Genomic DNA, 25,577 nt, shown 5'->3' with positions numbered 1-25,577 from the left:
GGAGTGTCATGTTTTCACTCTCCTTTGTTTCTAAGTATTTTTTAATTTCCTCTTTGATTTCTTCAGTTATTTCTTATTTAGAAATTTATTTATTTCTTATTTAGCATATTGTTTAGCCTCCAAGTATTTGTGCTTTTTTACACTTTCTTCCCCAGTAATTGATTCTAATCTCATAGTACTGTGGTCAGAAGAGATGCTTGAAATGATTTCAGTTTTCCTAAATTTACTGAGGCTTTATTTGTGACCCAAAACGTGATCTATTCTAGAGACTGTTCCACATGTACTTCAGAAGAAAGTGTGTTATGCTGCTTTCCAATGGAATTTCCTATAAATACCAATTAGGTCTACCTGTTCTAATGTGTGTAATTTAAAGCTTCTTTCTTCTTATTTTCTCTCTGGATGTTGGTGTAAGTGGAGTACCCCACTATTATTAAAGTACCCCACTATTATTGTGTTACTGTGAATTCCCTTTCTATGGCTGTTAGCATTTGCCTTATGTATTGAGGTGTTCCTATGTAGGGTGCATAAATATTTACCATTGCTATATATTCTTCTTGGATTGATCCCTTAATCATTATGTAGTGGCCTACCTTGTCCCCTTCTACCAATCTTTACTTTAAAGACTATTCTGACTGATATCAGTACTGCCACTCCATCATTCTTTTCATTTCCATTTACATGGAATATCTTTTGCCAACCACTCACTTTCAGTCTGTAGGTGTCCCTGGGTCTGAACTGGGTCTCTCATAGACTATATATATATATGCTGGGAGCCAGCACAGGAGATCCCACCCATGACAAGGTCATGCAGAAGAGACCTTACAGGCAAGGCGGATCAGGACTCGAGGGACTCCCTGGACATGCTCGAGCATCGACCCCGAAACCAAAGTCTGTCTGTCTACTGTTTACTATATTATGCCTTTCACCAACTCTTCTGACATTAACAGGGGGCTATCTCCGACCACCTTCCTCTGAAGAAAATCAACTTAGGCTTCTAATTAATAAGTCTCCTGGGCTTGAAAGGAGCTTTCAATTCTAACCCCTCTGTTAGCATTTTAGCTTGCTTGGCAGGTTTATCCATACTCTTGCAACTAATGCATATGATTGTTCACAACACCCCAAGCATAACCTTTGAGCGATAAAAAAGCTTTATTAGAATAATATTGCATTGTTGAGCCAATGTTTGCTACCAAGTTTCCTTATCCCTTATCCAATGTGCGCTTGGGAGTGCATTAGTTAATATAGTTGGAATGTGAGAAAAAAAGCAGTAGCCTTGGCACTAGCAACATAAGACCCTTGAGTTAATAAGTTCTTTCTTTGTTGTAACTCACTGCACCTTTGCTCCATAAGAATGTAACTTTATTCAATACTTTCTGAGGGAGACACAGATTAGAAAAATAAAGAAGAAACACTTTAAGGGAAAACAAGTTTTCTGGTTAACCAACCTTTATCAGAAAAAGGTCATAAAATGTTAATAGGCCTCCGGGCCAGAAGATAATGTACTTAACACAAAGAGCCTTGTAAATGGAAAGGTATGCAAAAAACATCCTGGTCCTGATGAAGATCAAACTGATGTAATGTTGAGCTGACTCCGCATGACTCTGTATCTTTCACTTCTGGAAATGTGTAACTTAGGGTATAAAAGCTCCTTTTGAAAATAAAGCTGCAGACCCGGCTTCATCAGAGCTTGGTCTCCCCGTGTCATTCTTTCTCTCTCTCTTTTTCTCTCTCTCTCGCTGACGCTGTCATCCTGAGGGATTCCCTGGATCCTGCCGGGGCTGGACCCCGGTACATATATATATATATATTTGGGTCTTGTTTTTGTATCCATTCAGCCAGTACAGGTCTTTTAGTTAAAGTATTTAATCAATTTACATTTAAAGTAATTATTGATATGTATGTTCCTATTTTGTTGCTGTTTTTTAGTTGATAAGTTATGTCCAACTCTTTGCAATCCCATAGACTGCAGCATGTCAGGCTCTTTTTGTGCTCCACTGTCTCACAAAGTTTGCTCAAATTCATATACATTGAGTTGATAATACTATCTAACCATCTCATCCTCTGCCTTCCACTTTTCCTTTTTGCATCCATCTTTCCCAACATCAGAATCGCTTTCAATGAGTAAGCTCTTTGCATCAGGTAGCCAAAGTACTGGAGCTTCAGCAACAGTCCTTCCAGTGAACATTCAGGGTTGATTTCCTTTAGGATTGACTAGTTTGATCTCCTTACAGCCCAGGGGATTCAAAAGAGTCTTCCCAAACACAACTCAAAAGCATCAGTTATTAGGAACTTAGTCTTCCTTATGGTCCGACTGTCATATCCACACATGACAACTGGAAAAACCATAGCTTTAATCATATGAACCTTTGTCAGCAAAGTGATGTCTCTGCTTACTAATACTCTGTCTAGGTTTGTCATAGCTTTCCTTCCAAGGAGCAAGTGTCTTTTAATTTCGTGGCTGCAGTCACCATCCAGTGATTTTGAAGCCCAAGAAAATAAAATCTGTCACCGCTTCCATCTTTTCCCCTTCTGTTTGAATGCTGAGTATTAAGCCAGCTTTTTCACTCTCCTCTTTCACCCTCATCAAGAGGCTCTTTAGTTCCTCTTCAGATTCTGCCATTAGAGTGGTATCATCTGCATATCTGAAGTTGATGGTATTTCTCACAGCAATCTTGATTCCAGCTTGTGAGACATCCAGCCCAGCATTTCACATGATATACTATGCTTAGAAGTTAAATAAGAACAGTGAACATATACACCCTTGTCCTACTTCTTTCCCAATTTTGAATCAGTCAGCTGTTCCACATCTGATTCTGAATGTTGCTTCTTAACTCACATACAGGTTTCTCAGGAGATAGTCAAGGTGGTCTTGTATTCCCCTCTCTACGGATTTTCCACAATTTGTTATGATCGACAAGTCAAAGACTTTAGTCATGAAGCAGATGTTTTTTCCTGGAACTCTCTTGCTTTATCTATGATTGAACAAATGCTGGCAATTTGATCTCTGGTTCCTCTGCCTCTTTGAAACCCAGCTTGTGCATCTGGAAGTTCTTGGTTCATGTACTGCTGAAACTAGCTTGAAGGATTTTGAGCATAACCTTGCTAGCATGTGAAATCAGCACCACTGTATGGCAATTTGAACATTTCTTAGCATTGCTCTTGTTTGAGTTTGGAATGAAAACTGACCTTTTCCAGTCCTGTGGCCACTGAGGAGTTTTTCCATTTGCTGAAATACTGAATGCTGCACTTTAACACCATAAACTCAGGATTTTAAATAGCTCAGCTGGAATTTGTCACCTCTACTAGCTTTGTTCACAGTAATGCTTCCTAAGTCCCACTTGACTCCACATTCCAAGATGTCTGGATCTAGGTGAGTGATCATATCACTGTGGTTATCTCGGTCATTAAGACCTTTTTTGAATATTCTTCTGTGTATTCTTGACATCTCTTCTGCTTCTATTAAGTCCTTACCATTTCTGTCCTTCATCATGCCTGACCTTACACGAAATTTTGCCTTGATATCTCCAATTTTCTTGACAAGCTCTCTAGATTTTCCCATTCTATTGTTTTCCTCTACTTCAATGCACTGTTCATTATAGAAAGCCTTCTTATCTCTCTTTATTATTCTCTGAAACTGTGTAGTTGAGTACATCTTTCCATTTGTTTCTTGCCTTTTATTGGTTTTCTTTTCTCAGCTATTTGTAAAGCTCCTCAGACAACCACTTTGCCTTTTTGCATTTTTCTTTGGGATGGTTTTGGTCACTGCCTTCTCCACAATTTTACAATCTTCCTTCCATAGTTCTTCAGGCATTCTGTCTACCAGATCTAATCCCTTGAATCTATTCTTCAGCTCCACTCCATAATTATAAAATATTTGATTAAGTCATACCTGAATGGTCTAGTGGTTTTCCCCTACTTTCTTCATTATAAGCCTGAGTTTTGCAATAAGGAGCTCATGATCTGAGCCACAGTCACCTCCCTATCTTGTTTTTTTGCTTACTGTATAGAGCTTCTCCATCTTGGCGACAAAAAAATATAATCAATCTGACTTTGGTATTGATCATCTGGTGATGTCAATGTGTAGTCATCTTATGTGTTGTTGGAAGAGGATGTTTTCTATGATCAGTGTGTTCTCTTGACAAAACTGTTAGCTTTTTCCCTGCTTCATTTTGTACTCCAAGGCCAAATTTGCCTGTTATTCCAGGGATATCTTGAGTTCTTACTTTTGCATCCCAATCTTCTATGATGAAAAGGACATCTTTTTTTTCGTGTTAGTTCTAGAATGTCTTGTTGTCTTCATCAAGCCAGTCAACTTCAGCTTCTACGGCATCAGTGGTTGGGACACAGACTTGGATTACTGTGGTGTTGAATGGTTTGCCTTGGAAACGAACCAAAATAATTCTGTTGTTTTTGAAGTTGCACCCCCATACTGCATTTCAGACTCTTTATTGACTATAAGGACTATTCCATTTCTTCTAAGAGATTCTTGCCCATGGTAGTAGGTGTAATGTTAATCTGAATTAAATTAGATGAACATTAATTCCAATCCATTTAGGTTTACTAATTCCTAAGATGTCAACGTTCAATCTTGTCACCCTCTGCTTGACCATGTCCAATTTACCTTGATTCAGGGAACAACATTACAGATTCCTATGCAATACTGTTCTTACAGCACTGGACTTTACTTTCAAGACCAGACACATCCACAACTGAGTGTCATTTCCACTTTGGCCTAGCTGCTTCATTATTTCTGGACCTATTAGTAATTGCCCTCCACTATTCAAGGCAATGGCACCCCACTCCAGTACTCTTGCCTGGAAAATCCCATGGGCGGAGGAGCCTGGTAGGCTGCAGTCCATGGGGTCGCTAAGGGTTGGACATGACTGAGTGACTTCACTTTCACTTTTCACTTTCATGCATTGGGGAAGGAAATGGCAACCCACTCCAGTGTTCTTGCCTGGAGAATCCCAGAGATGGCAGAGCCTGGTGGGCTGCCGTCTATGGGGTCATAGAGAGTCTGACATGACTGAAGTGACTTAGCAGCATTCCCCAGTAACATAGTGAACCCCTTCAAACCAGGGGCCTCATCCTCTAGTGTCTTATCTTTTTGCCTTTTCATACTGTTCATGGGGGTCTCCAGGCAAGAATACTGGAGTGGTTTGCCACTTCCCCCTCCAGTGGACCATGTTTTGTCAGAACTCTTCTCTATGACCCATCCATCTTGGGTGGCCTTGCAGAGAATAGCTTATAGCTTCACTGAATTATGTAAGCCCCTTCACCAGGACAAGGCTGTGGTCCATGAAGGGGGTGTTCCAGTTACCATTTTATTAATTGTTTCTGATTTGTTTTTGTAGGTCATTTTTTTCTCTTGTGTTTCTTGCCTAGATAAGTCCTTTTAGCATTTCTTGCAAAGCTTGTCTGATGGTGCTGAATTCTTTAAGCTTTTTTATGTATGTAAGACTTTTAACTTTTCTGTCAAATCTAAATGCTGGTAAAGTAATCTTAGTTGTAGGTTTTCCCCTTTCATCATTTTAAATATATCCTGCCACTCCCTTCCAGCCTGCAGTTTCTGCTGAAAGATAGTTGATAACCCTATGGGGATTCCCCTCTATCTTATCTGTTGCTTTTTGATTGATGCTTTTAATATTTTTTCTTTGTATTTAATCTTGATAGTTTGATTAATATGTGTCTTGGCATGTTTCTCCTTGGCTTTATCCCCTATGGGGCTCTCTGCACATCTTGGATTTGACTCTTTTTTTTTTTTCCATGTTAAGGAAGTTTTCAACTACAATCTCTTCAAATATTTTCTCAGACCCTTCTCTTTCTCTTCTTCTGGGACTCCTATAATCAATGTTTAATGTTATCCCAGAGGTTTTTAAGACTGTCTTGAATTCTTTTCTTTATTCTCTTCTGAGCAGTTTTTCTGCACAAATTCTAGCTTCTGGCTCACTTATCCATTCTTCTGCCCATTATTCTGCAATTTTTTCTTTCTAGTGTATTTTAAATTTCAGTTATTGTATTGTTCATCACTGTTTGTCATCATCTTTAGTTCTTCTAGGTCATTGCTAAACATTTCTTGTATTTCCTCCATTCTATTTCCAAGCTTTTGAATCATCTTTACTATCATTACTCTGAATTCTTTTTCAGGTATATTACCTATTTCCTCTTCATTTATTTGGTCTTGAGAATTTTTACCTTGCTTGTTCATCTGCAATATATTTCTTTGTCTTCCTGTTTTGTCTAACTTTCAGTCTTGAGGTCTTCCTTCTACAGGTTGCAGGGTCATAGTTCCACTTGCTTCTGGTGTCTTCCCCAGGTGGGTGTGGTTGGTCCAATGACTTGGGTAAGCATCCTCAAGGGAGAGATTGGTGCCTGCATCCTGGTGCATTGAGCTATTTCTTTTCCTTTTGATGGAGAGGCAATGTCAACAGGTGTGTTTTGGGGTGTCTGTGATCTTAGAACAGCATGGCTTTGTGTTCCTATCTTTCTTGGTATTTTGTGTGGGATGTTCAGCACTGGAGCCTACAGCCAGTTGGGTGGAGCCAAGTCTTGGAGCTGAGATCAAACTCTGGGAGAACTCTTGCCAATTAATATTCCCTAGGGCTGGAAATTCTTTGGCATTCCAGAATTCTGCACTGAGAGCTCACACAGCACAGGTTCAGGCCTACCCTGGCCTCATAACCAAAACCCAATAAGCCACATGGCTCTGCAAAAAAAGGGAGAGGAAAAGAAAAGATAAAAGAAGATGGGGAGGAAAAACATAGGAAGAATGGAAACAGACAAAATCTAAGACAAATAACAAAGACAAAAACAAGCAAAAAACAACAATTAAAACCAACCAAATGAGCAAACAAAAGCCCAGACAAATGGTAAAAGACCAAAGAAAACCAAATAAAAGAAGCACATGCACAGACAAAATAAGAAACAAAAACAGAGAAAACAAAAACACAGGAGAATAACTGCACAAATAAAAGAATCCCAAGACCAAAAAAAAAAAAAAATTAACAAAACCAAAAAACAAAAGCAGAATGCAAACTGAAGGATAAAGCAAACAAAACACACAAAATGATTTTTAAAATTTTTAAAAGATTTAAAAAAAAGAACAAATAAAAGAAAGGGGAAAGGGTAAGAACACAGAAGAGAGAAAAACAAGGGAAAAACACAGAACCAAAAATTAATGTAGAAATAGAAATACAAAAAATAAAAAATATATTAAAATTTTTAAATGAAAACACAAAAGATAAAAATAAAAAATAACAAGAGAAAGACAACAAACAAAAACAAAACAAAAAATAGTAATAATTATATTTTCCTAAGGTCTCAGCTGCCAGTATCCTTTTCTCCATTGTGAGTCACCTCCACCTCCCCAGGATGCTCTCTAAAACTTCTAGGCAGTTCTCTGGTTCCTCTGTGTTCACTGTGGTGGGTAGCTCAGACTCTGACCTGGCCTAATACCCATGGGTACTAGACCCCCAAGTCTACCACTGCTATAGCTATGCCGGTTTCATTTGTGAGAACACTGATTGTCCATTCAGATATTCCATAGATGCAGGGCTTACCAAGCCAATTGCAGGGATTTAATCAGTGGTTTGTGTAGCTGCACAGAAATATTTTTGTTTTTCTTCCTTAGTCACCCCACCCTGGGTCTCAGTTGTGATTTTAGCCCCACCTCTGTATGTAGGCCACCCACAGGAGCCTCCTCCCAAGGCTACCCTGGAGCATTTGTACTTTATCTCTCCCCTGTAAGGACAGGGTACAAATGTGGCACAACTGCCTGCATCACAAGGACCTGGTGATGACAGGTGTGTAGGAAAGCCACAGGCCACAAGCACAAGAGATCCAGAACTAATGGGAGCCTTTCCTAGTGCCTGGGAGCAGGAGTGAGGTCAGCACTTGCTGGGGCTTTTCTTAGCACCTGGAAGGGCAGGTGTCCAATGAGTGGGGAGAAAGAGTCTACAATGAGTGCTCCATCCCTGTGTGTCAACAGTAGCACCTTGCTTCTGTGGCAGTCTGGATTTCCTTCACAAGCATTCCTGGTTGCAGATTTCCTCCCTCCCATCCCCTCTGGCTATCTCCTCACACCCAACAGTAGTCTTCTTCCCAGGTTTACTCTTCAATCCCCATATTACAGCTCTAAGCCTCCATGTACACTGGCAGACACATGTCCCAATCTGGGATATGCAGGGCTGTAGCACAGACCATCTGTACAAGTCTCACTCTGTTCTGTCTGCCACAGACCAGCTGTTTCACACTCCCCTGACAGCCTCAGATGCTCCGCTTCTGTCCCAACCAATCCTCTGCTGGTGAGAAGGCTTCCCTAGATGCAGGAACCTCTCCTCTGCTTCAACTTTCATGATGGTCAGAGCATCATGGAAGGAAGGTCTGCTCTTCAGAATGGTCATATCATAATGGTCCACATTATTAATCAAAACACCAATGTAATCATACAGGCATTACATAATTTAAACAGGACACAGATCCCATCTCATTTCCTCTCCTCTTTTCCTTCTTTCTTTCATCCTACTCAGATATGTGGGGATCTTTCTTGTCCTTTCCAGTGTCCAACATCTTCTGCTAGTGTTCAGTTGGTGTTCTGTGAGAACTGTTTCATCTGTAAATGTATTCTTGATGCATTTGTGGAAAGAGATGAAGTCCATGACTTCCTACTCCTCCACCATCTTGGTTAACCTCCTCAGCTGGTCATTTTTTATCTTATAAAGGGAAACTGCAGTGATGGTTCTTCATATTACTTCGCAAATGCAGTGAACAAGGAAAAGATATTGCTTGCTTCATCTTGTCACCTGTTTGGTTCTGGAAAGGCTACAGCCAACAAAATAATTCTTAATAACCCTAGATTTGATGGTCAGAGCATCATGGAAGGAAGGCCTGCTCTTCAGAATGCTTATATCATACTGGTCTACATCATTAATCAAAACACCACTGAAATCATACAGGCATTACATAATTTAAAACCTGAACACTAGGTTGGTGCCAAAGGGATGGAAAAAAAATGGTATAGATATAAGACAATGAAAACAACACATCTAAACATGAATATGGAATGACAAGGGTTCTACCACCTTGATTACACTGGTGGGAATTCAATTAGGTGCCCCTTCTGTGCAATGCCTAATTCTATCATTTGAATGAGCTAAGTGTAACTAGACAGAATAGCATCCAGAAAAACTGGCTTTGTAAGGTCTAATATATATCTGGATAAAGATGATTAGTAATAGTTTTGAGGACCACCTCGTTAGTAATTCTAGGAATAACATACATACATGAAGTGACACATTCAGTAATGAGAGGCATAGCATATAATGTTGATCAATCTCCTCCAACAGTGCAATTGACTCTTCTTCTCTTAACTTAGATATCTGATACATAAAAACAATATAAGGTTTCCTGGGGATATTCTATTAAGTTCATTGTCTATTGACCCTATCTTATTATAATACCTGACCTGAACAAATAAACATGAGGGCATTTGGAAATACTGGAAAACTACAAAAGCAACAAAAATTATGAACCATAGCCATTTAATTCTTCAATGGCTTCAACCAAAGCCAATGTTCTTCAATGACTGGTGAATATTTACAAGTATTTACAGTAGCATCAGTAAGAATTAACAAGTAATAAGTAAAAGAAAGGCCTGGTTCTAAAATAAGAACTAACTGCTTAGTATCTATGATGATGATGCTTCATAATTATATTTTAATAAAGCACTTTGAGTACTTTAGGAAATAAAGTACTGAGGAATCACCAGGAATCACCAAAAATTTAGCAATAATATGGTACAAACAGTGGAACTAAGGACACATTCAACTGGCTTAATTGCCCTTAATACTTTTCAAAGAGTTACTATGTATCAGAAACTATACTTAGAATCTATTTGTTACTTTATTTGCTATTTGCTCAACTACCTTTTTAAATTGTGATTATTTTCTCCTCTCTTTAGAGAAAAGATACATTATCTACCTTGTATGTGGAATCAGTGCAATGAATGGATTCATATGAGTAAATAGAATAGTATTTGTTAACTGAATCAATTAATTACAAAACAAATTAATGAAAAGGAAAAGAAAGAAAAGGAATGGTAAGATATGGTAATAGTAATGATATGGAACATATAGAATGGTATGGTATATAGTATGCTATGGTATGGTACAGTATGGTATCTTACAGTATGGTATAGTATGGTGTGGTTGTTGTTGTTCAGTCACTCAGTCATGTCTGCTTCTTTGTGACCCATGGAATGCAGCACCCCCAGCTTGCTTGCCCTTCAGCTCCCAGAGTTTGCTAAAACTGATGTCCATTGAGTCGATGATGCCATCCACCCATCTCATCCTCTGCACCCCCCTTCTCCTCCTGCCCTAAATCTCAGAATCAGGGTCTTTTCCAATGAGTTGGCTCTTTGCATCCAGTGGCCAAAGTATTGGAACTTCAGCTTCAGCATCAGTCCTTTCAATAAATATTCAGGGTTGATTCCCTTTAGGACTGACTGGTTTGATCTCCTTGCAGTTCAAAGGACTCTCAAGTGTCTTCTCCAGCACCACAGTTCGAAAGCATCAATTCTTCAGTGTTTATCCTTCTTTATGGTCCAACTCTCACATCTGTACAAAACCATAGCTTTCATGATACAGACCTTTGTTGGCAAAGTGATGTCTCTGCTTTTTAATACACTGTCTAGGTTTGCCATGGAGAAAGCAATGGCACCCCACTCTGGTACTCTTGCCTAGAAAATCCCATGGACAGAGGAGCCTGGTAGGCTGCAGTCCATGAGGTCGCAAAGAGTCGGACACGACTGAGCAACTTCACTTTGACTTTTCACTTTCATGCATTGGGGAAGGAAATGGCAACCCACTCCAGTATTCTTGCCTGGAGAATCCCAGGGACAGGGGAGCCTGGTGGGCTGCCGTCTATGGGGTCGCACAGAGTCGGACACGACTGAAGTGACTTAGCAGCAGCAGCAGCAGCAGGTTTGTCATAGTTTTTCTTCTAAGGAGCAAGTGTCTTTTAATTTCATGGCTGCAGTCACCATCAGCTGACTTTAGACTTTAGAGCCCAAGAAAATAAAATCTGTCATTGTTTCCATTGCTTCCCCATCTTTTTGCCATGAAGTGATGGGATGGGATGCCATAATCTTAGTTTTTTAAATGGTGAGTTTTAAACCAACTTTTTCACTCTCCTCTTTCACCTTCATCAAGAGGCTCTTTAGTTCCTCTTCACTTTATGCCATTAGGATGGTGTCATCTGCATATCTGAGGTTATTGATATTTCTCCCGGCAATCTTGATTTCAGCTTGTGATTCATCCAGCCCGGTATTCCACACATTATGGTAATGATAAGGTAATCCAATGGTATGGTACAGCATGATATGGTAATTGGAAGGTACGGTATGATATGATGATGGTATGAAATGTCTTGGAGATGGTATAATATTGGGATAGGATGGTAATGGCTCTATTCTGAAAGTCCCACATCCATGGATAATCTGTTGACAAGTTCCTAGAGTAGTATAGTAGTAGGAATGTTTTGGAAACTGACTCATCAATTTTAAAGCAGACAGAATCTTGGAGGAAATCTAGTCTAACTTTCATTTTAAATATAAGACCAAGAGAAAATACGTGATTTACCTAATGTAACAAAAAAATATGTGTTTTGCCCAATGTAACTCATCTAGTTACTAGGGGAAGCAGGGTTGAGCCCTAGGTCTTCTAACTTTGATTCCTGTAGTATAAACAGCTTCTCTTTTTTACCACTCTCTTGGGAGCTGAGTGGAGCTCCTTTGTGAAGGAGACATACTGACGAGCAATACTTACTATGATATACTCCACTAATTCATATAATAAAATGCTAGTAGTTATAACAAAGAATGGAATTTTTCTTGTTGTCTCATAATTTCAACTACAAGCCTCAAGAAAAATTTCTAGACATATCCCTACAGCATTTAGGAAGAGTTGACCAAACCAGCCCAGCAACTATCAGTCCTAACCTCTTATCTTCAGATTATTTAAGATAAGCTTCAAGATCCATGGTGGAGATACTTTGAAGAGAATTCACAGATATAGAGAACACTGTTTTCTCTTTTTGTTTCCAAAATATAGTAAGGCAAATTTTTCTCCTCTATCAAAACAAGTGAGTGAGTGATCCAAGGTTTTCTTTACTTACAGAGCTATTAGAAGGGGACTGTTGCATTTTACTTCTTCAGAATGCAGAGTATTCCATCTAAAATGCCCATATCATAAAGTTCAGGCCCATCTCAGAGTGTCCAGGAGCACTCAGAGAGGAGGGGGGAAAGAATTCCTGGGAAAATCGAATGTATGTTCTTTGGAATCTAGGTACTGTTATAGATAGATACCTGGAAAAGTATGAAGATAGGAGGTCAAAAAAAATTGGAGGGTAGCAATTGAACATGCAAGTTGCACATCTGCTATTTAACAAGTCACAGATACATGATATTTTTCATTGTTCAAGTGGACAAAAATAAAAGCAGCCAAACAATAAGCCATTTCACAGGAATTCTGCCAAGGAAAGTTGACTATCACCAAGGCAAACGGACATTCAGTGTAACAGGCTATAGGTGTATGAGGAGGATAGAAGGGAAAAGGAGATAGAGCATCCCTCAAAAGGTCAAGCAGAGGTTGCAACACTCATTACAGATGTAGCAAGGAGGTTGTCCTCAAGGGATTGCTCTACAAAGAACCCAAGAGCATAATGGTCAGTTAGTAAAAGCCAGGAAAAAAAAAAAAAAAAAACACTACAAAGAGCACTGAGAAGAGAAGTACAAAGAATATGAAGTTTAAAAAAAACCTGTTCTTCTTCATTAAATGTCTCCCCAGTCCCTCTTGGAAGGCCCAGAAGAGGCAGAGAGAGGCAAAGGAAGGAAAAATGGAAGAGTAAATTGAGGCAAAGAAGGTGAACAAAGGGAGTGCCCCTTTCCAACTATAGGGAAATAAGCACTCAGGTCTGAGATGGATGAAAACAGAACAGTGAATTGGATATTTTTGGTTTATATTGGGCAGTACTTTAATTCCTGAAAATGAGACCATTCCTATAACTGAAAATAAACGTAAAAGTAATGGGATCTAATAATAAGGAGATTGGAAAGAAAAAATGTAACAAAGTTTTTAGAGGTAATCCTGACATTCATCCTTGAAAGGCAAGTTTTGAGTGAAGCATAAAAAGCAAAGTTTCCTAGCTATAAGCTACCAAATTTAGCCCACTCAACAAACCAGTTATATGGGCCTTAAGAATCAGATTTGAGAATATCAAATATCACTTAATGACCTAGGAAAATACTCAGGAAATTTAAAACTGTGAAAAAAAAAAAAAAAGATGAAAAACTATATATGCAATAAGATATAATTGTATTATTTTATATAAATGAGACTATATTTAAAAAAATATGGGTTTCTCTGGTGGCTCAGATGGTAAAGGTGGCTCCCTGTAATGCAGGAGAGCTGAGTTGGATGCCCAAGTTGGGAAGATTCCTTAGAGGAGGGCATGGCAACACACTCCAGTATTCTTGCCTGGAGAATCCAATGAACAGAGGAACTTGGTGGGCTGCAGTCCATGCAGTTGCAAAGAATTGGACACAACTAAGTGACTAAGCACAGCACATATTAAAATATAATAAGTGGACATTTGTTCTTATTGGATAGTGAAATTCTTATAAATTTTCTAAAATGGACAGAAAATATTTTTATAATCAGAAAAAATACACTATTAAAAATGCTTGCAAGTAACTTTGTGGAAAAATGTGAAAATTTTTACTATTACAATCAAAATCAACTTCTATCTTCTTTTCAGTGCCATTAGTACTGTTCTGAATCTTGCAGCCAAAAGCAGTTGCTTTAATAATATCAGATGATGAGAAATACAACAATGCTTGGATTTCAGGGCCAGGAAGATAAACTGGTCCATATTATGTTCATCCAAGATTGTCAAATGAGCTCTCTACAAGACAATAACGTGGCAGACCACTGCTACCAGAATATAATCAATTGCCCTTCTACCTCCTCTCAGTGGTGTCACCAACTAACTCAAAATTTTCTTTTTTTTTTTTTTTAATTTTATTTTATTTTTAAACTTTACATAATTGTATTAGTTTTGCCAAATACCAAAATGAATCCGCCACAGGCCTCACTTTCTACCAGCCCCCAGGAACACCAGCCATCTAAGATCTTCAAATTGTTCTTTGGTCCAAAATATAGAAAAAGCTCATCAAACCCCTGTTCACCAAACTAGCCATCAGAAGTCCAAGCTTTCCAAATCATCCTTCAGTATAAAAATCCTCATTCAATACTACCTTGCATAGCTTCTAATTTGGTCCCACCCTCTATCCTTCACTTCCTTTCTAAATGGTGTGTGTTAGAAATTACAATCCATCAGCAACAGTATAGACCAGTCATTAAGCCTGGAACAAGGGCTTCCCTGATAGCTCAGCTGGTAAAGAATCTGCCTGCAATGCAGAGATCCCGGTTCAATTCCTGAGTCAGGAAGACCCGCTGGAGAAGGGATAGGCTACCCACTCCAGTATTCTTGGGCTTCCCTTGGGGCTCAGCTGGTAAAGAATCTGCCTGGGTTTGATCCCTGGGTTGGGAAGATCCTCTGGAGAAGAGAAAGGCTACGCACTTCTGTATTCTGGCCTGGAGAATTCCATGGACTGTATAGTCCACAGGGTCGCAGAGTTGGACACCACTAAGTGACTTTCACTGTCACTTTCACTTCATTTTCATTGGCTGAAACAAGTTCACCAGCCCTGTCACTTACAGCTATGTGACCGCAGGCAAATTGCTTAAATTCTCCATTTCCTCATTCATAAAGTGGAATTAATAATAGTACCATAAGAGATGGGAATACCAGACCACCTGATCTGCCTCTTGAGAAATTTGTATGCAAGTCAGGAAGCAACAGTTAGAACTGGACATGGAACAACAGACTGGTTCCAAATAGGAAAAGGAGTTCGTCAAGGCTGTATATTGTCACCCTGTTTATTTAACTTATATGCAGAGTACATCATGAGAAACGCTGGATTGGAAGAAACAAACTGGAATCAAGATTGCCGGGAGAAATATCAATAACTTCAGATATGCAGATGACACCACCCTTATGGCAGAAAGTGAAGAGGAACTCAAAAGCCTCTTGATGAAAGTGAAAGTGGAGAGTGAAAAAGTTGGCTTAAAGCTCAACATTCAGAAAACAAAGATCATGGCATCTGGTCCCACCACTTCATTGGAAATAGATGGGGAAACAGTGGAAACAGTGTCAGACTTTATTTTTCTGGGCTCCAAAATCACTGCAGATGGTGACTGCAGCCATGAAATTAAAAGATGCTTACTCCTTGGAAGGAAAGTTATGACCAATCTAGATAGCATATTGAAAAGCAGAGACATTACTTTGCCAACAAAGTTCCGTCTAGTCAAGGCTATGGTTTTTCCTGTGGTCATGTATGGATGTGAGAGTTGGACTGTGAAGAAGGCTGAGAGCCGAAGAATTGATGCTTTTGAACTGTGGTGTTGGAGAAGACTCTTGAGAGTCCCTTGGACTGCAAGGAGATCCAACCAGTCCATTCTGAAGATCAGCCCTGGGATTTCTTTGGAAGGAATGATGCTAAAGCTGAAACTCCAGTACTTTGGCCACCTCATGTGAAGAGTTGACTCACTGGAAAAGACTCTGATGCTGGGAGGGATTGGGGGCAAGAGGAGAAGGGGACGACAGAGGATGAGATGGCTGGATGGCATCACTGACTCGATGGCCGTGAGTCTGAGTGAACTGTGGGAGTTGGTGATGGACAGGGAGGCCTGGTGTGTTGCGATTCATGGGGTCTCGAAGAGTCGGACATGACTGAGCGACTGATCTGATCTGATCTGATAAGATTATCATTAGGTTTATGTGAGTTAATGTGTATTTAGAGTTTAGAACATGTGCTTCCGCCACATAATGAGTGTTTGATAATTCATTTATTTTTATTAGAAAACGCACCTGTACTCTCAACCTAAACCTTACATGTTCATCCCGAGGATGTGGCTCTTACTGAAGTGCTCCCAAGTAAGGCTATTTTTTTCTTTCACATCATGTATATATAAGACACTGCCTGGAGGTGAGGTTTCTTCTTGCTCCTGAGTGCAGTTTCCAATCTATCATTCCTCTTCCAAAGATTCCACCTTCTTTGAAGCACCTGTAGTCAGATCTTGCTACAAGCTGCTCTTTGCCACACTGCCTCATCCACTGATCTCACTTATGGGCCACTCTATCAGCTACTTCTATCATCACTACTTCTTTCAGCATTCTTAGTAACCTCAAATCCCTCAGGTAATACACCCAACAATTTTCTCACAATTCTTTGGCCCCCTTAAAACCAGTTTCATTTTTGTGAAAAAAAAAAAAAAAAGAAGAAGAAGAAGATGATGATGATTCATTCAGAAGAGATCTACTCCATCTTCATCTTCATGCTTCGAGATCCAAACTATATTTCATCTATATCCACAAATTCTGGGAGGCTTTTCTGTTATAATGAAGTGTCACTGCTTCTATTTAAGGCCACTCTCTCACCTTTTTCTCCTCATTCCCATCCCTAGTCTCCTTCCCAAGGACTTCACTCCTACAAATATCTCCTCTTTTTCTTATACCACCCATCTAAACAATTTACTTGATTTTTCTCTTTCTCTTGCACTCTTTATCAGCAAACCCTAACAGTTCTGTCTCCAAAATATACCTCAGATCTATTGTTTACCACCTGTACTGCTCTTGTTTAGTCCAAGCTGCTTCCATCTGTCTCCTGGAAAAAAATAACAGCGTTCTCACTGGTCTTCCACCTCTTTTTTTAACTCTTATAACATAGTCCATCTTCTATATAGCAACAAGTTGTCTTTCTAAAATGTAAATCATATCTCCACTGAAAGCTTTCTAAAGCCTTCCCACTAAAATTAAGTCCAAAATTTCCATTCTAGACTACAAGGCCCTAAACAGTCTGGCTCCTGCCTATGTCTTTCTCGTGTCCAACTTTTTGCGACCCCATGAACTGCAGCACGCCAGGCCTCTGTGTCCATCACCAACTCCTGGAGTCCACCCAAATCCATGTCCATCGAGTCAGTGATGCCATCCAACCATCTCATCCTCTGTCATCCCCTTCTCCTCCTGCCCTCAATCTTTCCCAGCATCAGGGTCTTTTCAAAAGAGTCAACTCTTCGCATCAGGTGGCCAAAGTATTGGAGTTTCAGCTTCAATATCAGTCCTTCCAATGAATACCCAGGACTGATCTCCTTTAGGATGGACTGGTTGGATCTCCTTGCAGTCCAAGGGACTCTCAAGAGTCTTCAACACCACAGTTCCAAAGTACCAATTCTTCGGTGCTCAGCTTTCTTTATAGTCCAACTCTCACATCCATACATGACCACTGGAAAAACCATAGCCTTGATTAGCTGTCTAGTCAAGGTTTTACTTGACTTTGCCCTTGTTGGCAAAATAATGTCTCTGCTTTTGAATATGCTGTCTAGGTTGGTCATAACTTTCCTTCCAAGGAGTAAGCATCTTTTAATTTCATAACTGCAATCACCATCTGTGTAGTGATTTTGGAGCCCAGAAAAATAAAGTCAGCCACTGTTTCCACGGTTTCCCCATCTATTTGCCATGAAGTGATGGGACCTGCTCTTCTTACCATCCCACTAACCAAATCAGCTTATTTTTCATGGCTTCTGCATTTGCTTTGGCATAAAATGATGTTCTTTCTGATCTTCTCATGGCTCACATTTCTATATTCACATTTAATTCAAATGTCTCCTTCCCAGTCATGACTAACTACCCTCAAGCATACTGTCTCATCGTCTCCAGAGCACTTATCAACATCTGAAGTTATTTTTTTTAATGTTTATTGTCTCTGTCCTCACCCAATGTTAAGTTCTTGAAAGTAGAAACACTTGTCTTATATCTATATTCTCCACACCTAGACACCCTTTCTGGAACATCAATGGGCAGTCAAATATTTCTTGACAGACTGATTAAAATCTCCATAATAATCAGGAATAGACTATATTTTTCTTCTCTGGTATTGAGGGCCAGGTCTGACATGCCTGGGGTCAGGAACATCCCCTGGAGTAGGAACTGCAACATGCTCCAGTATTCTGGCTTGGAAAATTCCATGGACAGAGGAGTCTGATGACAGTTCACACAGTCACAAGTTGGACAATACTGAACAACTGAGCATGCACTGATGTGTCTACTGATGGGTTAAGCATTTCACAGAAAAGGACAAAGTAAAAATAAAAATACCTGTGCTTTTAAATAATTCAAGATCCATTTAAGGAAGAAGAGCTACTAACCCAAGTCACTAAAATACTACACTTGACCCTTGAATAACACAGGTTTTAACTACGACTGTCAACTCACTTTTTTTTTTTTAAATACACATGTACTACTGTACTAAACAATGCAAGATCACTTGACTCCATGGATGCAGAACTACAGATGAAAGGGCTGACTGTAAAGTTATATGAGGATTTCTGACTGCATAGAGGGGAAGGTTGGCACCTCTAACCTTAGAGTTGTTCAAGGATCAACTGTATTTACAAAGCAAACTATCATGCTCCATATGTTAGACTTACATATGTATACACAGTAGAAACTGGCAAGAGAAGAATCCTTAGGGAAAAATAATTCTATTAATATGAGTATATATCATTTTACAGATGAGGAAACTGAGGTTCAGGCAGCTCAAACAATTCACCCAAAGTTAAAAACTAGGAAAGACAACACTACCACTACAATATTGTAAAGTAATTAGCCTCCAATTAACATAAATTAATTAATTAAAAAAAAAAACCTAGGAAAGAAGTCAAGTTCAAACACACCTCTTGATGTCAAAGCCCATTCTCCTCATAGGAACTTGTTTCAGTCAGGTCCTTATAAAAAGACTTGGCTATTACAAAAGATACATCTACCAGAAGTAAGACTATAATATCTGTCAGAGACATATGGAAGTCTGTAACTCCACCAATATTAAATTCCCAAAGGGCTTGAGTCCTTGAGTCTTGAAATATAAAACAGATTATCAGTTCCCTGAAAAAGAACAGAGCCTATTACCCACAGGACACTAGGATTGATGAAGTAAAAAGATTAACAGTTAACGAAGGGATTTTTAAATTTTATTCAAACTATCCTTAGAAGTGAAACATTTTAGGAAACTTTCCATAGAAGCTTCCTGCCTCACTCAGATCCAAGCTAGCCACTCTGAATGAATGAGTTATTAATTATACAGGACAAAAATGTGTGTTTATGTATGAGTGTGCACAGATACGTATGTATTCAAGTCTTTTTATGTGCAAATGAGCTGTTGTCAATAAATTTTTGCAATTAATATCTGATGAAAATAGGATGAAATTTATGGAAAGGGATTTTTTAATGGAATGAGCATAAAAATTAGGAATGATGAGAAAGGATAAGTAACAGAGGGGAAATAACCAAATAGATGAACATGGCTATGTTAAAGATTAGGAGAGTGGAAAGATTAGATGTTATGGGACAGATTATTAAGATTTTATGTTGCTATCCTGGAAAATAAAGAGTCATTTTTCTCTGTGAGAAAGTATGCTAATGTGATCACAATGTCTATAGAGGTATACCACTCTAATAACTTGCATGTAATGTGTTTAAACTTAATTGTTGCCATGGTTCATGGGAAAGCCATCTTATAACCCAACTGGACTGAGTTTCTCAAGGGCAAATTCCACATCTGATTCATCTTGCATTTCTCAGTGCCTAGCAAAGTGTTTTGAGTGTACTTAATTATAGGGATGCAATAACTAATAAATTGAATATGACTAAACTGAGATACATTGAATTTACTTGGTCAAATTGAATTAGAATGGTCAGGAATGGGAACTATTAATTACCCTCACAAATACACTTTTATTCCTCCATTTTAGATACCAAAATATACTTACTTAAGTAATTTCTGTTCTACTTACAATGAGCTTAGAGTAATAGCTCTTTTTTTACACTTTTATTACCTATACTTTACAAAGAGGCTGTAATGTACATAGCAGAAGTACAATCCGCTTTATACATAGATGAAATTGAGTCATAGACAGACATCATATTATTTTTCCACAGGATTACTTTTATACTACTGCCACATAAAAGTGAGTCAGTGGAACAAAGAAGATCTGAACTCAAACTCCAAAAGCATTACTTTCCTCACCAAAGTTCATCTTAAAAGATTCAATCATAAAAGCAAAATTATGTAATATGCAAATAAACATATTTGATAGTCAAAAAAGTCACAAAGATGACTGCTTTTAGAAACAGAAGTTCCTGTTACTGCAGTCTTTTTTCACATAAAATAGAGAGCGTGGTTCTTATCAGAATGTACAGAGAACAAACATATAAGCAAGGGCGGAAATCTACTGGATGATTTTGCAGAATACTCATCCTCTACTGCTGTGTTTATTATTTTGATAACTGATATTTGTAGCATTTTTCTGCTTGTCAAAGACAGCAAGTGGGACTAGTCTTAAGTGCTAAGGCAGTCTTAAGTCATCTTCAATGGTTTGCTTAACTTTCTATTCTATATTTTTTAAATTCAATTTGTCATCACACTTTTACCTTTTTTACCAACTGTGCTATCAGGGAAGCCTTTATTTCACAGTAAAACAATGTGTGAAGGACATAGTCAGTTCAGTTCAGTCAATTCAGTCGCTCAGTCGTGTCCGACTCTCTACGACCCCATGAATCGCAGCATGCCAGGCTTCCCTGTCCATCACCAACTCTCGGAGTTCACTCAAACTCACGTCCATCAAGTCAGTGATGCCATCCAGCCATCTCATCCTCTGTCATCCCCTTCTCCTCCTGCCCCCAATCCCTCCCAGCATCAGAGTCTTTTCCAATGAGTCAACTCTTCGCGTGAGTTGGCCAAAGTACTGGAGTTTGAGCTTTAGCATCATTCCTTCCAAAGAAATCCCAGGGCTGATCTCCTTCAGAATGGACTAGTTGGATCTCCTTGCAGTCCAAGGGACTCTCAAGAGTCTTCTCCAACACCACAGTTCAAAAGCATCAATTCTTTGGCGCTCAGCCTTCTTCACAGTCCAACTCAAAAGGTATTTATTTTACCAGTTCAATCAAATTTGTTTTCTAAATAGGTTCGTTTCTAAAAGTGAAACTTGTTTTCAAGATCATTTATGTTTCTGACTTGGTTTGTTGATCCTGTATCACTCAGAAACCTGTTTTTCAATGCAAACCAAACTAGCCATCTAGTCAAAGGTTTCAGTGGCTACTATTATATAAAAAGGAAGACCTGGTTTTTGAATAAGGTCCTAAGAAAAAAAGAGTCACAAGTTGATTTTATTTCTTCTTTAATCACAGTACTTAAACCAAAAATTTGCAAAATAACATCTCATAATATGAATTACTAAAAACGAAAGGCTAAAATTAAGCCAATGTCTTTTTAAGTTAGCAAGGGAACTCTGTCACCTCAAATCTTTCAATTACCTCACATTAGGCATGGAAATAGTGTGATGTTTTTCTAGAGATCATTTATAAAGTGAGTGTGTATGTACGTGTGTATACGTGTATGAGCATGCATGTGTATGTCCATGTGTATAAGCATGTGTGCCTATGTACATGTGAACTGAGGACATGAGCATGTGTGTATTTCTGATCACTTTTGGGGTCTTAGTAAAACTTCTGTTGGCATAAGTAGAATGTGCTCATGTTAACAATTTAGCAAGGAATATACTTAAGAGTTTAAGGATTAAGGTGTCAGTCAGCTCACCTTACCAGGTGAGCAGTTGGAAATCAATTAGTATTCCCATGTCCTTAAAGATAAACAGGAAAGAAATGTAATTCTTTATTTACAAAAGAGAACAAAGATTATTAAGAAAATATTTTATTCAACCTGGTCAAGAAAGCATAATGATCTGCCTTGACTTTCACAACTCGATACATTCATAAAGATAAACAATGGTATTCATTCTACCATATAAATACAATGCTGATAATATCAGCTGATAACATGGAGGTCATATATTATTTAATATAAATGTACTCTTACCATCCTTTCTTACAGTTTTATGGAGATATTTTGTTGTTGCTTTTGTTTAGTCACTCAGTCATATCTGACTCTTTTGAGATCCCTTGGACTAGCCGGCCAGGTTTTCTCTGTCCATGGGATTTTCTGGGAAAGATTACTCGAGCGGCTTGCCATTTCCTACTCTGGAGATCTTCCCAAACCAGGAATCAAACCCAAGTCTCCGTCTCTCCTGCATTGCAGGTGCATTCTTTACCACTGAGGCATGGGGAAGCCCTCAGAAAATATATTTAACAAAATCATAAGATATTTAAAGTTTACATTATGATGATCCTGATATAAACATGTGAAAGGGTTCCTCCTTTCAATTCACACAATCATTACCTCACATATTTGCCATTATTTTAAAAAGAACATTTAAGTTCTCCCAGCAAATTTCAATTATGCAACACAATGTTAACAACTATAATTGCCATGTTATATATTAAGGTCTCAAGACTTATTCTTCTTACAACTCAGTTTGTGCCCTTTTACCAATCTCTTCCTATTTCTTCCATACCATACCCCATTATCCCTTTGCTTTGTCTTTAGAAACAGACATAATACATTGTAAAAAGGGGCTTCAAGTAAAGACTCAAAAGAATCCCTGCTAAAGAAATAAATTTTTGCAAGTTAATGACTACAACTGACATTTATCAAGGCCTACTATATGCCACTGGAGAAGGAAGTGGCGACCCACTCCAGTATTCTTGCCTGGAAAATTCCATGGTTAGAGGAGCCTAGTGGGCTACTTGCAAAGAGTCGGACCCAAGTGAGCACACACACAAAATGACTATATGCCAAGCATTATTCTGAGTGCTTTATAAATGTCAATTAATTCTCACTATCATATGAGATTAGTACTCTTATTTCTCCATTTCATAGAGAAACTAAGGAGAAAAAGAGCTCACCAAAGAAATTATCCAAATCTTGAGGTGAATAGAAAGAAATTGTGGTTGGTCACTGTAAGTCTTATCCATAAGAGAAAAGAGCGAGATTTAAAGAGATGTGTGTGTGTGTGTGTGTGTGTGTGTGTGTGTGTGTGTGTGTACACACACAGAGAGATGAGAGGCAGCAGGAAGTGAAGGAAAGAGCAATAACTAAAAGAGGAATAAAGAATCTAACATCTCCCAAGCACTTCTAAATGCAAGGCATTTATAACATTCATATAATCTTAATAGTCTTATCAAGAAGGTATTAGCTCCATTTTAAAGATGAAAAAATAAGGGTCATAAAGGTTAAGTGGCTGTCCTAAAATTTTGAACTCCAATCTTTGTGACTAAAATCCAAACTCTTTTCAATAAGCCATGCGGTAAAGGAAAATAAAATTAAGGCAAGGATGGGGTAAAGGGATAATAAAGAATGCAAATCCAGAAAAAAGACTGGAGATAAACCAGCTTTTAGAAGTTTCTTTGATGGATACTGGTATATGACAGAGCACTACTGTCGCAGAGCTATGATGTTTTTAAACTAGAATGCAGGGCTGTCAGAAGCCAGAACAGCTATTTGATTTCAAGAGTCAGTGCCCTTGATCCCTTCAACATTATTCTTCTTGCCTACCTTATTTCATTGTCAGGAAATCTGCTATGAAAAAAAGCAATGGCCAATTCACCTAGATTCACCAGTCCCATACAGAGCAATTGCAGAGTGCATACAAGTGGCCTGGCCTAGCTCAGCACACAGTCTACGGACAGCTTTACCCAAATTGAGATGCCAGTCCATCAGTGTACATATGTTACATGGCCACAGCAGAAGCCATGCAACATTTTCATGCTGATGTGAAGGTAGGTACAGTTCAGGCGTGACTAAAATTTTCCATTTCAAAATGACAGCCAAGAGAACCACAAATGTTGACTCAAAACTTCAGTTTCCTAACAATCCCAGTGTATCATTTTTGACCAAAATATCATAAAGACAAGTTGAGAATCTTTTCTATCAACTGAGATTAAAAAACAAATATCAATTTATTTTGTTTATGAACATACATATATTTTATATTATATTGGCCAGATTCATCAACTTCTAGTAGATTTTATCTTTTGGGAGGGCTACTGAAGGCAACGGCACCCCACTCCAGTACTCTTGCTTGGAAAATCCCATGGATGGAGGAGCCTGGTAGGCTGCAGTCCATGGGGTCACTAGGAGTCATACACGACTGAGCGACTTCACTTTCACTTTTCACTTTCATACATTGGAGAAGGAAATGGCAACCCACTCCAGTGTTCTTGCCTGGAGAATCCCAGGGACAGGGGAGCCTAGTGGGCACACATGTCCGACTCTGTGCAACCCCAGAGATGGCAGCCCACCAGGCTCCCCTGTCCCTGGGATTCTCCAGGCAAGAACACTGGAGCAGGGGGCAGGGGTGTGTATATATGTGTGTTTACGTGTTTCATGTCAATCCCTTACCAAAATCACAGTTTGTTGATTTTGGGTAAAATCTGTTTCAAAACATACTGGGACCTCCAGGTGGCACGGATTAAGGGTGAAAGAAGGTTGGACATCTAGCCTGGCCAGAGGCCTAGGTGACATGGAAGTGAAGTAAGGTCCAGAGTGACCCAGGCTTGATCACTGGCAGCACATGTACAAAATTAGATTCAACCTGGTCGTGGCTTCCAATTCTAAGCAGCCCACCTGAGTCAAAGGACACCACAGTTAGAAAACAAAAATGGTTGTTTCCCCATCACAGAAAGTAGGCTTTCAATAATTTCACTTACTTGAGTGGAAAAATTCTTGTTTTACTCAATTAAGTGGTAAATATCAAGCAATAAAAGTTTATACACATGGCAGCAATTTTTAAAAATATATAAGTACACATAAGAAAACAGATTAAAAATAAATATACCAAAATGCTAGTAGTAATTATAACAGGGAGGTAACCTATAATTGATTGCTTTTCTCATATTTTCTCAGGTATTTTTTTTTCTAATTTGATTACATTATTTCATTAACCGGAAAAGAAATCAAATAAAAATAACTTATGAAATTAAAATCTGACTTTGAAGATAGACTATGCCTGCAAGATCTATTTTCTGCTTCTAAGTATTAGCCTTTTAAAAAAATGCTTTCAGCTAAATTTTCATATAGATCTTTCAATGAACTCTGCAGGAGCATTGCCCATCAGCTCTAGGTATGAGAAAAAAATATAGAAAATTTAAACTCATTTTCAAAATTCTATGTTATTATTACCTCAGGTCTTTTTACTTAGTTTACTCATTAAGATGCTCTTTAATCCACAGCTTGGTTTAGTGTATTGTTGACAAGGTTGATGAGAGAAAGCAAGACAAGCATTGGCAACATTTTCAAAAATCTGGTGCAAGCCAGTTCAGAAAGAAAATTCACATTATTATTAACCAATTTAGTCATCAGTGTCTTACATCAGGTTAAGCAACTAGCAGCAAATACAATATTATCATTAATCTCACAAAGTATATTGTATTAATTGTAACTTTACAAACACTAAACACTATGCCAACTGAAAGTCTTGTGTGGGAAAAGAAAGAATAAAAATGGTTCA

The 25,577-nt window shown here is 38.6% G+C and overlaps 1 protein-coding gene across 11 annotated transcripts in view; it reads right to left on the bottom strand.

The window, feature by feature from the left end:
- Positions 1–25,577, bottom strand: part of KIF21A (kinesin family member 21A) — a 186,303-nt gene that overhangs the window by 148,503 nt on the left and 12,223 nt on the right. The window lies entirely within an intron of this gene.

Source organism: Bos indicus, chromosome 5 (assembly GCF_029378745.1).
Source record: "Bos indicus isolate NIAB-ARS_2022 breed Sahiwal x Tharparkar chromosome 5, NIAB-ARS_B.indTharparkar_mat_pri_1.0, whole genome shotgun sequence".
Taxonomy (NCBI): Eukaryota; Metazoa; Chordata; class Mammalia; order Artiodactyla; family Bovidae; genus Bos; species Bos indicus.
Note: the sequence above shows the minus strand (reverse complement) of the source record. Positions and strands in the feature narration are given on the sequence as shown.